We start from the raw sequence: 18,829 nt of genomic DNA, 5'->3' as shown, positions 1-18,829 counted from the left end.
TTCACAATCATTACATAGATGTGCATTGGATTAGATTGTTAGAACAACAAATTACTTGATGATTCTTTTTCATTCAGAATGTGGTATAGCATGATGATTATATCTTTTATATGACTACTAGTTTTATGATTTTTAACAAAATAAACTCAATCATTTGGTTGTTTCTTAATTTGTTTTGTGATAATAATTTCGGTGTATACACCTAGTTTTAAAATCTACAAATTTTAAACAAAATTTGAATTTATGAAGAAAAAAGTTTAAAAATTTTCACCATTTTAAGCATTTTTAACTAAAATCAAAAACCCTAAAGAATTTATAACTTCCTCCCCACACTTGAGTTCATGTATCGCCCTCGTTACATGAAATCAGAAAAAATTAAATTCGAGAGGGTTAAAGAGTGTAAGAGAGTTTATTACTTTCAAGGTCTAAAACCGAAGTTCACGGGATGATGGCGCTGAACTGAATGCCAGTATAAGAACATCATCCACTTCTTGCAACCCCAAAACAATCACCAATCAAGTATGTGCTGAACTTACTGCCAGTCTTAAAAAATGTAGCATATAGCACAATGCTCACCTGTATCAATTCAAACAAAGCAAACATTTCATAGAAACAATGGGGTTGTACTCTGTGTACCAAAAACCCCACACCTAATTAACAAAGTTATTCAATTTACAAACGTCCAACATACTATTAAGTTATTACACACCAAACATGAAATTAAATTTTTTTTTCAAACAAACCAACATCATTCAAACCTTTCAAACACTACACGAATAATCACGTCAACTTCAGAAGAATCCCCAAAAAGAGTTACTTGGGCCAGCTCCACCTTCATTTTGGTTTGCCGCGTCGTCATCCTGGAATATTGAAGGGTTGTACCCCTGATAGGTTGCTTGAGTAGGGACGACGGCAGTGTCTTCATTAGGTGGGTTAGGGGGTATGCAGGAGGAGGATAAGGTGTAGAATATGGATCACCCATTCGAACCCATGGTTCGTATGCAGGCCAAGGAGAGGGGGTATAGTTAGCGGGATCTGCAGCGTATGACACGGTCTGTTCATGTATCCAGTTAAGCTGATTTTGCTGCCCCGCTTGAGTGTACCACGTTCTATCATTCCCTACATCAATGTAATGTTGCATCTCCCTATTACCTATATCGTAGTGATCAATTACCTTTTGAGTGTTTTGATCATTATGGAGTCGCAAATCTGAAAATTTTCGTGCCATGTAAGCCTCCGAATCATTTCCCGGACCCGAACTACTTCCAACATTCAGCTTTGGATCTGGCTGCAGTTGTGGTTGTGGTTGTTGCGATTGCCTGTTCTCGGGATCCACATACCTAGTTAGAAGGCCGTTCGACCCCCTCATCAAAATGTTTGCCCTTGTATAACTTACTCTATCAAAGGCAATCATATGTTTCTCCTCTAACCCACTTGTATTGATACAAAAATGTTGGGCAATCCTGGTTACAAAATGGCCGCCCAAGATTGGTGTAATCTTTTTCCTTTCTTCAAGAAGGAAAGTGAGAATCATTCGTGGAATATGAACATGGGTGTGATCCATTATCGCGTGAATGTACCAGATATCCAAGTTCGTAACTTTTTTGCTATTGTCTTTTCGACAGTTTATGGTACTTGAAATGAATCTTTGGATGCATCGATGCTGGTAAGTACGTAGCTTGCTACAAGTCTGCTTGCTTGCACTATACGCGCTATTGCTAATGTCCACCTATGCTTCTGAATGATTAAAAGAAGAAACGTAGACTATACATTGATTAAAGTAATTTTGCATCAATTGGTGTGGTAAACCTTCATAAATATCCAGTGCCTTTACAAATTGTAGCAGTGTTAATGTCCGATCTTGCCCTCCAAGCCGAAATCTCATAAAGGTACCTGATGTTGGAGACGTGTAATCAACCTTAAGTGAACCAACGAATTATTTGACTAAAAGTGGGTACACTCTTTCTTGCATTCTGAACACGTTTTCCCATGCATATATTCGATGGCCTTCATACGATACTTGTAGTGACCCGAACTTTTCCATGTTTATATATATTAATTGAGATTAATATTTACAGGATTAAATGTTTCCAACATGTTAAGCAATCAAACTTGTTAAGACTTGATTAATTGAAATAGGTTTCATATAGACAATTGATCACCCAAGTTGACCGGTGATTCACGAACGTTAAAACTTGTAAAAACTATATGATGACATATATATGGTTATATATATAGTTAAAATGATATTATGATAAGTAAACATATCATTAATTATATTAACAATGAACTACATATGTAAAAACAAGACTACTAACTTAATGATTTTGAAACGAGACATATATGTAACGATTATCATTGTAACGACATTTAATGTATATATATCATATTAAGAGATATTCGTACATCATAATATCATGATAATATAATAATTTAAAATCTCTTTTGATATTATAAACATTGGGTTAACAACATTTAACAAGATCGTTAACCTAAAGGTTTCAAAACAACATTTACATGTAACGACTAACGATGACTTAACGACTCAGTTAAAATATATATACATGTAGTGTTTTAATATGTATTCATACACTTTTGAAAGACTTCAAGACACTTATCAAAATACTTCTACTTAACAAAAATGCTTACAATTACATCCTCGTTCAGTTTCATCAACAATTCTACTCGTATGCACCCGTATTCGTACTCGTACAATACACAGCTTTTAGATGTATGTACTATTGGTATATACACTCCAATGATCAGCTCTTAGCAGCCCATGTGAGTCACCTAACACATGTGGGAACCATAATTTGGCAACTAGCATGAAATATCTCATAAAATTACAAAAATATGAGTAATCATTCATGACTTATTTACATGAAAACAAAATTACATATCCTTTATATCTAATCCATACACCAACGACCAAAAACACCTACAAACACTTTCATTCTTCAATTTTCTTCATCTAATTGATCTCTCTCAAGTTCTATCTTCAAGTTCTAAGTGTTCTTCATAAATTCCAAAAGTTCTAGTTTCATAAAATCAAGAATACTTTCAAGTTTGCTAGCTCACTTCCAATCTTGTAAGGTGATCATCCAACCTCAAGAAATCTTTGTTTCTTACAGTAGGTTATCATTCTAATACAAGGTAATAATCATATTCAAACTTTGGTTCAATTTCTATAACTATAACAATCTTATTTCAAGTGATGATCTTACTTGAACTTGTTTTCGTGTCATGATTCTGCTTCAAGAACTTCGAGCCATCCAAGGATCCATTGAAGCTAGATCCATTTTTCTCTTTTCCAGTAGGTTTATCCAAGGAACTTAAGGTAGTAATGATGTTCATAACATCATTCGATTCATACATATAAAGCTATCTTATTCGAAGGTTTAAACTTGTAATCACTAGAACATAGTTTAGTTAATTCTAAACTTGTTCGCAAACAAAAGTTAATCCTTCTAACTTGACTTTTAAAATCAACTAAACACATGTTCTATATCTATATGATATGCTAACTTAATGATTTAAAACCTGGAAACACGAAAAACACCGTAAAACCGGATTTACGCCGTCGTAGTAACACCGCGGGCTGTTTTGGGTTAGTTAATTAAAAACTATGATAAACTTTGATTTAAAAGTTGTTATTCTGAGAAAATGATTTTTATTATGAACATGAAACTATATCCAAAAATTATGGTTGAACTCAAAGTGGAAGTATGTTTTCTAAAATGGTCATCTAGACGTCGTTCTTTCGACTGAAATGACTACCTTTACAAAAACGACTTGTAACTTATTTTTCCGACTATAAACCTATACTTTTTCTGTTTAGATTCATAAAATAGAGTTCAATATGAAACCATATCAATTTGATTCACTCAAAACGGATTTAAAATGAAGAAGTTATGGGTAAAACAAGATTGGATAATTTTTCTCATTTTAGCTACGTGAAAATTGGTAACAAATCTATTCCAACCATAACTTAATCAACTTGTATTGTATATTATGTAATCTTGAGATACCATAGACACGTATACAATGTTTCGACCTATCATGTCGACACATCTATATATATTTCGGAACAACCATAGACACTCTATATGTGAATGTTGGAGTTAGCTATACAGGGTTGAGGTTGATTCCAAAATATATATAGTTTGAGTTGTGATCAATACTGAGATACGTATACACTGGGTCGTGGATTGATTCAAGATAATATTTATCGATTTATTTCTGTACATCTAACTGTGGACAACTAGTTGTAGGTTACTAATGAGGACAGCTAACTTAATAAACTTAAAACATCAAAATATATTAAAAGTGTTGTAAATATATTTTGAACATACTTTGATATATATGTATATATTGTTATAGGTTTGTGAATCAACCAGTGGCCAAGTCTTACTTCCCGACGAAGTAAAAATCTGTGAAAGTGAGTTATAGTCCCACTTTTAAAATCTAATATTTTTGGGATGAGAATACATGAGGTTTTATAAATGATTTACAAAATAGACACAAGTACGTGAAACTACATTCTATGGTTGAATTATCGAAATCGAATATGCCCCTTTTTATTAAGTCTGGTAATCTAAGAATTAGGGAACAGACACCCTAATTGACGCGAATCCTAAAGATAGATCTATTGGGCCTAACGAACCCCATCCAAAGTATCGGATGCTTTAGTACTTCGAAATTTATATCATATCCGAAGGGTGTCCCGGAATGATGGGGATATTCTTATATATGCATCTTGTTAATGTCGGTTACCAGGTGTTCACCATATGAATGATTTTTATCTCTATGTATGGGATGTGTATTGAAATATGAAATCTTGTGGTCTATTATTATGATTTGATATATATAGGTTAAACCTATAACTCACCAACATTTTTGTTGACGTTTTAAGCATGTTTATTCTCAGGTGATTATTAAGAGCTTCCGATGTCGCATACTTAAATAAGGACGAGATTTGGAGTCCATGCTTGTATGATATTGTGTAAAAACTGCATTCAAGAAACTTATTTTGTTGTAACATGAAATGTCCCGTTCTTATTGATTAAAAACGTTCCATATTAATTGATTTCGTTGCGAGGTTTTGACCTCTATATGAGACGTTTTTCAAAGACTGCATTCATTTTTAAACAAACCATAACCTTTATTTCATCAATAAAGGTTTAAAAAGCTTTACGTAGATTATCAAATAATGATAATCTAAAATATCCTGTTTACACACGACCATTACATAATGGTTTACAATACAAATATGTTACAACAAAATAAGTTTCTTGAATGCAGTTTTTACACAATATCATACAAGCATGGACTCCAAATCTTGTCCTTATTTAAGTATGCGACAGCGGAAGCTCTTAATAATCACCTGAGAATAAACATGCTTAAAACGTCAACAAAAATGTTGGTGAGTTATAGGTTTAACCTATATATATCAAATCGTAACAATAGACCACAAGATTTCATATTTCAATACACATCCCATACATAGAGATAAAAATCATTCATATGGTGAACATCTGGTAACCGACAATAACAAGATGCATATATAAGAATATCCCCATCATTCCGGGACACCCTTCGGATATGATATAAATTTCGAAGTACTAAAGCATCCGGTACTTTGGATGGGGTTTGTTAGGCCCAATAGATCTATCTTTAGGATTCGCGTCAATTAGGGTGTCTGTTCCCTAATTCTTAGATTACCAGACTTAATAAAAAGGGGCATATTCGATTTCGATAATTCAACCATAGAATGTAGTTTCACGTACTTGTGTCTATTTTGTAAATCATTTATAAAACCTGCATGTATTCTCATCCCAAAAATATTAGATTTTAAAAGTGGGACTATAACTCACTTTCACAGTTTTTTACTTCGTCGGGAAGTAAGACTTGGCCACTGGTTGATTCACGAACCTATAACAATATATACATATATATCAAAGTATGTTCAAAATATATTTACAACACTTTTAATATATTTTGATGTTTTAAGTTTATTAAGTCAGCTGTCCTCGTTAGTAACCTACAACTAGTTGTCCACAGTTAGATGTACAGAAATAAATTGATAAATATTATCTTGAATCAATCCACGACCCAGTGTATACGTATCTCAGTATTGATCACAACTCAAACTATATATATTTTGGAATCAACCTCAACCCTGTATAGCTAACTCCAACATTCACATATAGAGTGTCTATGGTTGTTCCGAAATATATATAGATGTGTCGACATGATAGGTCGAAACATTGTATACGTGTCTATGGTATCTCAAGATTACATAATATATAATACAAGTTGATTAAGTTATGGTTGGAATAGATTTGTTACCAATTTTCACGTAGCTAAAATGAGAAAAATTATCCAATCTTGTTTTACCCATAACTTCTTCATTTTAAATCCGTTTTGAGTGAATCAAATTGCTATGGTTTCATATTGAACTCTATTTTATGAATCTAAACAAAAAAAGTATAGGTTTCTAGTCGGAAAAATAAGTTACAAGTCGTTTTTGTAAAGGTAGTCATTTCAGTCGAAAGAACGACGTCTAGATGACCATTTTAGAAAACATACTTCCACTTTGAGTTTAACCATAATTTTTGGATATAGTTTCATGTTCATAATAAAAATCATTTTCTCAGAATAACAACTTTTAAATCAAAGTTTATCATAGTTTTTAATTAACTAACCCAAAACAGCCCGCGGTGTTACTACGACGGCGTAAATCCGGTTTTACGGTGTTTTTCGTGTTTCCAGGTTTTAAATCATTAAGTTAGCATATCATATAGATATAGAACATGTGTTTAGTTGATTTTAAAAGTCAAGTTAGAAGGATTAACTTTTGTTTGCGAACAAGTTTAGAATTAACTAAACTATGTTCTAGTGATTACAAGTTTAAACCTTCGAATAAGATAGCTTTATATGTATGAATCGAATGATGTTATGAACATCATTACTACCTTAAGTTCCTTGGATGAACCTACTGGAAAAGAGAAAAATGGATCTAGCTTCAATGGATCCTTGGATGGCTCAAAGTTCTTGAAGCAAAATCATGACACGAAAACAAGTTCAAGTAAGATCATCACTTGAAATAAGATTGTTATAGTTATAGAAATTGAACCAAAGTTTGAATATGATTATTACCTTGTATTAGAATGATAACCTACTGTAAGAAACAAAGATTTCTTGAGGTTGGATGATCACCTTACAAGATTGGAAGTGAGCTAGCAAACTTGAAAGTATTCTTGATTTTATGAAACTAGAACTTTTGGAATTTATGAAGAACACTTAGAACTTGAAGATAGAACTTGAGAGAGATCAATTAGATGAAGAAAATTGAAGAATGAAAGTGTTTGTAGGTGTTTTTGGTCGTTGGTGTATGGATTAGATATAAAGGATATGTATTTTGTTTTCATGTAAATAAGTCATGAATGATTACTCATATTTTTGTAATTTTATGAGATATTTTTTGCTAGTTGCCAAATGATGGTTCCCACATGTGTTAGGTGACTCACATGGGCTGCTAAGAGCTGATCATTGGAGTGTATATACCAATAGTACATACATTTAAAAGCTGTGTATTGTACGAGTATGAATACGGGTGCATACGAGTAGAATTGTTGATGAAACTGAACGAGGATGTAATTGTAAGCATTTTTGTTAAGTAGAAGTATTTTGATAAGTGTATTGAAGTCTTTCAAAAGTGTATAAATACATATTAAAACACTACATGTATATACATTTTAACTGAGTCGTTAAGTCATCGTTAGTCGTTACATGTAAGTGTTGTTTTGAAACTTTTAGGTTAACGATCTTGTTAAATGTTGTTAACCCAATGTTTATAATATCAAATAAGATTTTAAATTATTATATTATCATGATATTATCATGTATGAATATCTCTTAATATGATATATATACATTAAATGTCTTTACAACGATAATCGTTACATATATGTCTCGTTTAAAAATCATTAAGTTAGTAGTCTTGTTTTTACATATGTAGTTCATTGTTAATATACTTAATGATATGTTTACTTATCATAGTATCATGTTAACTATATATATATCCATATATATGTCATCATATAGTTTTTACAAGTTTTAACGTTCGTGAATCACCGGTCAACTTGGGTGGTCAATTGTCTATATGAAACATATTTCAATTAATCAAGTCTTAACAAGTTTGATTGCTTAACATGTTGAAAACATTTAATCATGTAAATATCAATCTCAACTAATATATATAAACATGGAAAAGTTCGGGTCACTACAGTACCTACCCGTTAAATAAATTTCGTCTCGAAATTTTAAGCTGTTGAAGGTGTTGATGAATCTTCTGGAAATAGATGCGGGTATTTCTTCTTCATCTGATCTTCACGCTCCCAGGTGAACTCGGGTCCTCTACGAGCATTCCATCGAACCTTAACAATTGGTATCTTGTTTTGCTTAAGTCTTTTAACCTCACGATCCATTATTTCGACGGGTTCTTCGATGAATTGAAGTTTTTCGTTGATTTGGATTTCATCTAACGGAATAGTGAGATCTTCTTTAGCAAAACATTTCTTCAAATTCGAGACGTGGAAAGTGTTATGTACAGCCGCGAGTTGTTGAGGTAACTCAAGTCGGTAAGCTACTGGTCCGACACGATCAATAATCTTGAATGGTCCAATATACCTTGGATTTAATTTCCCTCGTTTACCAAATCGAACAACGCCTTTCCAAGGTGAAACTTTAAGCATGACCATCTCTCCAATTTCAAATTCTATATCTTTTCTTTTAATGTCAGCGTAGCTCTTTTGTCGACTTTGGGCGGTTTTCAACCGTTGTTGAATTTGGATGATCTTCTCGGTAGTTTCTTGTATAATCTCCGGACCCGTAATCTGTCTATCCCCCACCTCACTCCAACAAATCGGAGACCTGCACTTTCTACCATAAAGTGCTTCAAACGGCGCCATCTCAATGCTTGAATGGTAGCTGTTGTTGTAGGAAAATTCTGCTAACGGTAGATGTCGATCCCAACTGTTTCCGAAATCAATAACACATGCTCGTAGCATGTCTTCAAGCGTTTGTATCGTCCTTTCGCTCTGCCCATCAGTTTGTGGATGATAGGCAGTACTCATGTCTAGACGAGTTCCTAATGCTTGCTGTAATGTCTGCCAGAATCTTGAAATAAATCTGCCATCCCTATCAGAGATAATAGAGATTGGTATTCCATGTCTGGAGACGACTTCCTTCAAATACAGTCGTGCTAACTTCTCCATCTTGTCATCTTCTCTTATTGGCAGGAAGTGTGCTGATTTGGTGAGACGATCAACTATTACCCAAATAGTATCAAAACCACTTGCAGTCCTTGGCAATTTAGTGATGAAATCTATGGTAATGTTTTCCCATTTCCATTCCGGGATTTCGGGTTGTTGAAGTAGACCTGATGGTTTCTGATGCTCAGCTTTGACCTTAGAACACGTCAAACATTCTCCTACGTATTTAGCAACATCGGCTTTCATACCCAGCCACCAAAAATGTTTCTTGAGATCCTTGTACATCTTCCCCGTTCCAGGATGTATTGAGTATCTAGTTTTATGAGCTTCTCTAAGTACCATTTCTCTCATATCTCCAAATTTTGGTACCCAAATCCTTTCAGCCCTATACCGGGTTCCGTCTTCTCGAATATTAAGATGCTTCTCCGATCCTTTGGGTATTTCATCCTTTAAATTTCCCTCTTTTAAAACTCCTTGTTGCGCCTCCTTTATTTGAGTAGTAAGGTTATTATGAATCATTATATTCATAGATTTTACTCGAATGGGTTCTCTGTCCTTCCTGCTCAAGGCATCGGCTACCACATTTGCCTTCCCCGGGTGGTAACGAATCTCAAAGTCGTAATCATTCAATAATTCAATCCACCTACGATGCCTCATATTCAGTTGTTTCTGATTAAATATGTGTTGAAGACTTTTGTGGTCGGTATATATAATACTTTTGACCCCATATAAGTAGTGCCTCCAAGTCTTTAATGCAAAAACAACCGCGCCTAATTCCAAATCATGCGTCGTATAATTTTGTTCGTGAATCTTCAATTGTCTAGACGCATAAGCAATCACCTTCGTTCGTTGCATTAATACACAACCGAGACCTTGCTTTGATGCATCACAATAAATCACAAAATCATCATTCCCTTCAGGCAATGACAATATAGGTGCCGTAGTTAGCTTTTTCTTCAATAACTGAAACGCTTTCTCTTGTTCATCATTCCATTCAAATTTCTTCCCTTTATGCGTTAATGCAGTCAAGGGTTTTGCTATTCTGGAAAAGTCTTGGATGAACCTTCTGTAGTAACCAGCTAGTCCTAAAAACTGGCGTATGTGTTTCGGAGTTTTCGGGGTTTCCCACTTTTCAACAGTTTCTATCTTTGCCGGATCCACCTTAATACCTTCTTTGTTCACTATGTGACCGAGGAATTGAACTTCTTCCAACCAAAATGCACACTTTGAAAACTTAGCGTACAATTATTCCTTCCTCAATACTTCTAACACCTTTCTCAAATGTTCACCGTGTTCTTGGTCATTCTTTGAGTAAATAAGTATGTCATCAATGAAAACAATGACAAACTTGTCAAGGTATGGTCCACACACTCGGTTCATAAGGTCCATGAACACAGCTGGTGCATTAGTTAAACCAAACGGCATGACCATAAACTCGTAATGACCGTAACGTGTTCTGAAAGCAGTCTTTGGAATATCATCTTCTTTCACCCGCATTTGATGATACCCGGAACGTAAGTCAATCTTTGAATAAACAGACGAGCCTTGTAGTTGATCAAATAAGTCGTCGATTCTCGGTAGTGGGTAGCGGTTCTTGATGGTAAGTTTGTTCAACTCTCGGTAGTCGATACACAACCTGAATGTACCATCTTTCTTCTTGACAAACAAAACAGGAGCTCCCCACGGTGATGTGCTTGGTCGAATGAAACGACGCTCTAAAAGTTCTTGTAATTGGCTTTGTAGTTCTTTCATCTCGCTGGGTGCGAGTCTGTAAGGAGCACGAGCTATTGGTGCAGCTCCTGGTACAAGATCTATTTGAAATTCAACGGATCGATGTGGGGGTAATCCTGGTAATTCTTTCGGAAATACATCAGGAAATTCTTTTGCGACGGGAACATCATTGATGCTCTTTTCTTCAGTTTGTACTTTCTCGACGTGTGCTAGAACAGCATAGCAACCTTTTCTTATTAGTTTTTGTGCCTTCAAATTACTAATAAGATGTAGCTTCGTGTTGCCCTTTTCTCCGTACACCATTAAGGGTTTTCCTTTTTCTCGTATAATGCGAATTGCATTTTTGTAACAAACGATTTCTGCTTTCACTTCTTTCAACCAGTCCATACCGATTATCACATCAAAACTCCCTAACTCTACTGGTATCAAATCAATCTTAAATGTTTCGCTAACCAGTTTAATTTCTCGATTCCGACATATATTATCTGCTGAAATTAATTTACCATTTGCTAATTCGAGTAAAAATTTACTATCCAAAGGCGTCAATGGACAACTTAATTTAGCACAAAAATCTCTACTCATATAGCTTCTATCCACACCCGAATCAAATAAAACGTAAGCAGATTTATTGTCAATAAGAAACGTACCCGTAACAAGCTCCGGGTCTTCCTGTGCCTCTGCCGCATTAATATTGAAAACTCTTCCGCGGCCTTGTCCATTCGTGTTCTCCTGGTTCGGGCAATTTCTAATAATGTGGCCCGGTTTTCCACATTTATAACAAACTACATTGGCATAACTTGCTCCGACACTACTTGCTCCGCCATTACTCGTTCTGACACCATTTGTTCCTTTCGTTCTATTAACCCCTGGTCCGTAGACCTCACACTTCGCCGCGCTATGACCATTTCTTTTACACTTGTTGCAAAATTTGGTGCAGAACCCCGAGTGATTCTTTTCACACCTTTGGCATAGCTGCTTCTGATTGTTGTTGTTGTTGCGGTTATTATTGTTGTTGGGATGATTGTTGTAGTTGCTGTTGTTGTTGTTGTTGTTGTTGTTGTTGTTGTTGTTGTTATTGGGCCGTTTGTTGTAGTTGCGATTGATGTTGCGATTGTTGGGATAATTGTTGCGATTATTGTTGTAATTGCTGTTGCTGTTGTTGTTGTATTGGTGATTCTTATCACCGTTTTCCTCCCACTTTCTTTTGACTTGCTTCACATTGGCCTCTTCAGCAGTCTGTTCTTTAATTCTTTCTTCAATCCGGTTCACTAGTTTGTGAGCCATTCTACATGCCTGTTGTATGGAGGCGGGCTCGTGTGAACTTATATCTTCTTGGATTATTTCCGGTAATCCTTTCACAAACGCGTCGATCTTCTCTTCCTCATCTTCGAATGCTCCCGGACACAATAGGCACAATTCTGTGAATCGTCTTTCGTACGTGGTAATATCAAATCCTTGGGTTCGTAACCCTCTAAGTTCTGTCTTGAGCTTATTGACCTCGGTTCTGGGACGGTACTTCTCGTTCATCAAGTGCTTGAATGCTGACCACGGTAGTGCGTACGCATCGTCTTGTCCCACTTGCTCTAGATAGGTATTCCACCATGTTAACGCAGAACCTGTGAAGGTATGCGTAGCGTACTTCACTTTGTCCTCTTCAGCACACTTACTTATGGCAAACACCGATTCGACCTTCTCGGTCCACCGTTTCAATCCGATCGGTCCTTCGGTTCCATCAAATTCCAAAGGTTTGCAGGCAGTGAATTCTTTGTAGGTGCATCCTACACGATTTCCTGTACTGCTAGATCCAAGGTTATTGTTGGTATGTAGCGCAGCCTGTACTGCGGCTATGTTTGAAGATAGAAAAGTACGGAATTCCTCTTCATTCATATTCACGGTGTGTTGAGTAGTCGGTGCCATTTCCTTCAAAATAGTCAAATGGAACAAGTTAATCATACAGAATATTAAGAGTAGTTAATAGTATTTCGTAGCATAATATGAACTCATTTATAAAAGCTTTTTCTTCATATTAGCATTTTATAAGTTTAAATTCGGGTAGTACCTACCCGTTAAGTTCATACTTAGTAGCTAATATACAATTCAACTACTACAATTCTATATGAAAAACTGATTATAATAATATTTCGCGTTCAAACTTTTATACAATATTTTACAAACTTACAATACCGCTTATTTTACATAAAGCATGAAATATAGCACACAATAACTTTGATACAAGATAGTTGTGAAGAAAATTCTAGCTAGTACACAAGTCGTTCAGCAAAGGCAATAAAGCCACGTAATTCATACGTCCAGAAACAAGTCATGCATTCTGGTTTTACTAGGACTACTTCCCATCCTTGGTCTTGTGGAACATAACCGTTATGGCCGTTGATAAGACAGCGTGTTGTAACGTCATTAAAGGGACGAGGGTTACGTAATGTCCAACAGTCCCGTAATAATCTAAAAACCTCATTTCTTACCCCAATTACCGACTCCGTCACTTGTGGAAACATTTTGTTTAATAGTTGTAGCCCGATGTTCTTGTTCTCACATTGGTGAGAAGCGAACATTACTAATCCGTAAGCATAACATGCTTCTTTATGTTGCATGTTAGCCGCTTTTTCTAAATCACGAAGTCCAATATTCGGATATATTGAGTCAAAATAATTTCTTAACCCGTTGCGTAAAATAGCATTTGGGTTCCCCGCAATATATGCGTCAAAGTAAACACATCGTAACTTATGGGTTTCCCAATGTGATATCCCCCATCTTTCAAAAGAAAGTCTCTTATAAACCAAGACATTCTTGGAACGTTCTTCGAATGTCTTACAAACTGATCTCGCCTTAAATAGTTGTGCCGAGGAATTCTGACCGACTCTAGACAAGATTTCATCAATCATGTCTCCGGGTAGGTCTCTTAAAATATTGGGTTGTCTATCCATTTTGTGTTTTTAAACTGTAAAATAGACAAGAGTTAGATTCATAAAAAAATACTTATTAATACAAGCAATTTTTACATATATCATAAAGCATAAGCACACTATATTACATATATTACACCACACGAATACAACTATCTTATTCCGACTCGCTCATTTCTTCTTCTTCGGTTTTGGTTCGTTTTGCCAAGTTTCTAGGGATATATGATGTTCCCCTAATACGAGCCGTAATTTTCCACATTGGTTTAGAAAAACCTGGTGGTTTAGAGGTTCCCGGGTCATTGTTACAACTTAAGGACTTCGGGGGTTGACGATACATATAAAGTTCATCGGGGTTGGAATTAGATTTCTCTATTTTATGCCCTTTCCCTTATTATTTTCTTTTGCCTTTTTAAATTCAGTTGGGGTAATTTCTATAACATCATCGGAATTCTCGTCGGAATCCGATTCATCGGAGAATTGGTAATCCTCCCAATATTTTGCTTCCTTGGCGGAAACACCATTGACCATAATTAACCTTGGTCGGTTGGTTGAGGATTTTCTTTTACTTAACCGTTTTATTATTTCCCCCACCGGTTCTATTTCTTCATCCGGTTCCGATTCTTCTTCCGGTTCCGATTCTTCTTCCGATTCCGACTCTTCTTCCGGTTCCTCTTCGGGAATTTGTGAATCAGTCCACGAATCATTCCAATTTACATTTGACTCTTCATTATTATTAGGTGAGTCAATGGGACTTGTTCTAGAGGTAGACATCTATCACATAATATCAAACGCGTTAAGAGATTAATATATCACATAATATTCACATGTTAAAAATATATAGTTTCCAACAAAATTTGTTAAGCAATCATTTTTTTCAAGTAAACACGGTCGAAGTCCAGACTCACTAATGCATCCTAACAAACTCGATAAGACACACTAATGCAAAATTCTGGTTCTCTAAGACCAACGCTCTGATACCAACTGAAATGTCCCGTTCTTATTGATTAAAAACGTTCCATATTAATTGATTTCGTTGCGAGGTTTTGACCTCTATATGAGACGTTTTTCAAAGACTGCATTCATTTTTAAACAAACCATAACCTTTATTTCATCAATAAAGGTTTAAAAAGCTTTACGTAGATTATCAAATAATGATAATCTAAAATATCCTGTTTACACACGACCATTACATAATGGTTTACAATACAAATATGTTACAACAAAATAAGTTTCTTGAATGCAGTTTTTACACAATATCATACAAGCATGGACTCCAAATCTTGTCCTTATTTAAGTATGCGACAGCGGAAGCTCTTAATAATCACCTGAGAATAAACATGCTTAAAACGTCAACAAAAATGTTGGTGAGTTATAGGTTTAACCTATATATATCAAATCGTAACAATAGACCACAAGATTTCATATTTCAATACACATCCCATACATAGAGATAAAAATCATTCATATGGTGAACACCTGGTAACCGACAATAACAAGATGCATATATAAGAATATCCCCATCATTCCGGGACACCCTTCGGATATGATATAAATTTCGAAGTACTAAAGCATCCGGTACTTTGGATGGGGTTTGTTAGGCCCAATAGATCTATCTTTAGGATTCGCGTCAATTAGGGTGTCTGTTCCCTAATTCTTAGATTACCAGACTTAATAAAAAGGGGCATATTCGATTTCGATAATTCAACCATAGAATGTAGTTTCACGTACTTGTGTCTATTTTGTAAATCATTTATAAAACCTGCATGTATTCTCATCCCAAAAATATTAGATTTTAAAAGTGGGACTATAACTCACTTTCACAGTTTTTTACTTCGTCGGGAAGTAAGACTTGGCCACTGGTTGATTCACGAACCTATAACAATATATACATATATATCAAAGTATGTTCAAAATATATTTACAACACTTTTAATATATTTTGATGTTTTAAGTTTATTAAGTCAGCTGTCCTCGTTAGTAACCTACAACTAGTTGTCCACAGTTAGATGTACAGAAATAAATTGATAAATATTATCTTGAATCAATCCACGACCCAGTGTATACGTATCTCAGTATTGATCACAACTCAAACTATATATATTTTGGAATCAACCTCAACCCTGTATAGCTAACTCCAACATTCACATATAGAGTGTCTATGGTTGTTCCGAAATATATATAGATGTGTCGACATGATAGGTCGAAACATTGTATACGTGTCTATGGTATCTCAAGATTACATAATATATAATACAAGTTGATTAAGTTATGGTTGGAATAGATTTGTTACCAATTTTCACGTAGCTAAAATGAGAAAAATTATCCAATCTTGTTTTACCCATAACTTCTTCATTTTAAATCCGTTTTGAGTGAATCAAATTGCTATGGTTTCATATTGAACTCTATTTTATGAATCTAAACAAAAAAAGTATAGGTTTCTAGTCGGAAAAATAAGTTACAAGTCGTTTTTGTAAAGGTAGTCATTTCAGTCGAAAGAACGACGTCTAGATGACCATTTTAGAAAACATACTTCCACTTTGAGTTTAACCATAATTTTTGGATATAGTTTCATGTTCATAATAAAAATCATTTTCTCAGAATAACAACTTTTAAATCAAAGTTTATCATAGTTTTTAATTAACTAACCCAAAACAGCCCGCGGTGTTACTACGACGGCGTAAATCCGGTTTTACGGTGTTTTTCGTGTTTCCAGGTTTTAAATCATTAAGTTAGCATATCATATAGATATAGAACATGTGTTTAGTTGATTTTAAAAGTCAAGTTAGAAGGATTAACTTTTGTTTGCGAACAAGTTTAGAATTAACTAAACTATGTTCTAGTGATTACAAGTTTAAACCTTCGAATAAGATAGCTTTATATGTATGAATCGAATGATGTTATGAACATCATTACTACCTTAAGTTCCTTGGATGAACCTACTGGAAAAGAGAAAAATGGATCTAGCTTCAATGGATCCTTGGATGGCTCAAAGTTCTTGAAGCAAAATCATGACACGAAAACAAGTTCAAGTAAGATCATCACTTGAAATAAGATTGTTATAGTTATAGAAATTGAACCAAAGTTTGAATATGATTATTACCTTGTATTAGAATGATAACCTACTGTAAGAAACAAAGATTTCTTGAGGTTGGATGATCACCTTACAAGATTGGAAGTGAGCTAGCAAACTTGAAAGTATTCTTGATTTTATGAAACTAGAACTTTTGGAATTTATGAAGAACACTTAGAACTTGAAGATAGAACTTGAGAGAGATCAATTAGATGAAGAAAATTGAAGAATGAAAGTGTTTGTAGGTGTTTTTGGTCGTTGGTGTATGGATTAGATATAAAGGATATGTATTTTGTTTTCATGTAAATAAGTCATGAATGATTACTCATATTTTTGTAATTTTATGAGATATTTTTTGCTAGTTGCCAAATGATGGTTCCCACATGTGTTAGGTGACTCACATGGGCTGCTAAGAGCTGATCATTGGAGTGTATATACCAATAGTACATACATTTAAAAGCTGTGTATTGTACGAGTATGAATACGGGTGCATACGAGTAGAATTGTTGATGAAACTGAACGAGGATGTAATTGTAAGCATTTTTGTTAAGTAGAAGTATTTTGATAAGTGTATTGAAGTCTTTCAAAAGTGTATAAATACATATTAAAACACTACATGTATATACATTTTAACTGAGTCGTTAAGTCATCGTTAGTCGTTACATGTAAGTGTTGTTTTGAAACTTTTAGGTTAACGATCTTGTTAAATGTTGTTAACCCAATGTTTATAATATCAAATAAGATTTTAAATTATTATATTATCATGATATTATCATGTATGAATATCTCTTAATATGATATATATACATTAAATGTCTTTACAACGATAATCGTTACATATATGTCTCGTTTAAAAATCATTAAGTTAGTAGTCTTGTTTTTACATATGTAGTTCATTGTTAATATACTTAATGATATGTTTACTTATCATAGTATCATGTTAACTATATATATATCCATATATATGTCATCATATAGTTTTTACAAGTTTTAACGTTCGTGAATCACCGGTCAACTTGGGTGGTCAATTGTCTATATGAAACATATTTCAATTAATCAAGTCTTAACAAGTTTGATTGCTTAACATGTTGAAAACATTTAATCATGTAAATATCAATCTCAACTAATATATATAAACATGGAAAAGTTCGGGTCACTACATAACATATTTGTATTGTAAACCATTATGTAATGGTCGTGTGTAAACAGGATATTTTAGATTATCATTATTTGATAATCTACGTAAAGCTTTTTAAAACCTTTATCTATGAAATAAAGGTTATGGTTTGTTTTAAAAATGAATGCAGTCTTTGAAAAACGTCTCATATAGAGGTCAAAACCTCGCAACGAAATCAATTAATATGGAACGTTTTTAATCAATAAGAACGGGACATTTCAGTTGGTATCCGAGCGTTGGTCTTAGAGAACCAGAATTTTGCATTAGTGTGTCTTATCGAGTTTGTTAGGATGCATTAGTGAGTCTGGACTTCGACCGTGTTTACTTGAAAAATGATTGCTTAACAAATTTTGTTGGAAACTATATATTTTTTAACATGTGAATATTATGTGATATATTAATCTCTTAACGCGTTTGATATTATGTGATAGATGTCTACTTCTAGAACAAGTCCCATTGACTCACCTAATAATAATGAAGAGTCAAATGTAAATTGGAATGATTCGTGGACTGATTCACAAGTTCCCAAAGAGGAACCGGAAGAAGAGTCAGAACCGGAAGAAGAATCGGAACCGAAAGAAGAATCGGAACCGGATAAAGAAATAGAACCGGTGGGGGAAATAATAAAACGGTTAAGTAAAAGAAAATCCTCAAC

Source organism: Rutidosis leptorrhynchoides, chromosome 3 (assembly GCF_046630445.1).
Source record: "Rutidosis leptorrhynchoides isolate AG116_Rl617_1_P2 chromosome 3, CSIRO_AGI_Rlap_v1, whole genome shotgun sequence".
In the NCBI taxonomy this organism is placed as follows: Eukaryota; Viridiplantae; Streptophyta; class Magnoliopsida; order Asterales; family Asteraceae; genus Rutidosis; species Rutidosis leptorrhynchoides.
The sequence above is the reverse complement of the archived record's forward strand: the minus strand, read 5'-3'. Positions refer to the sequence as shown.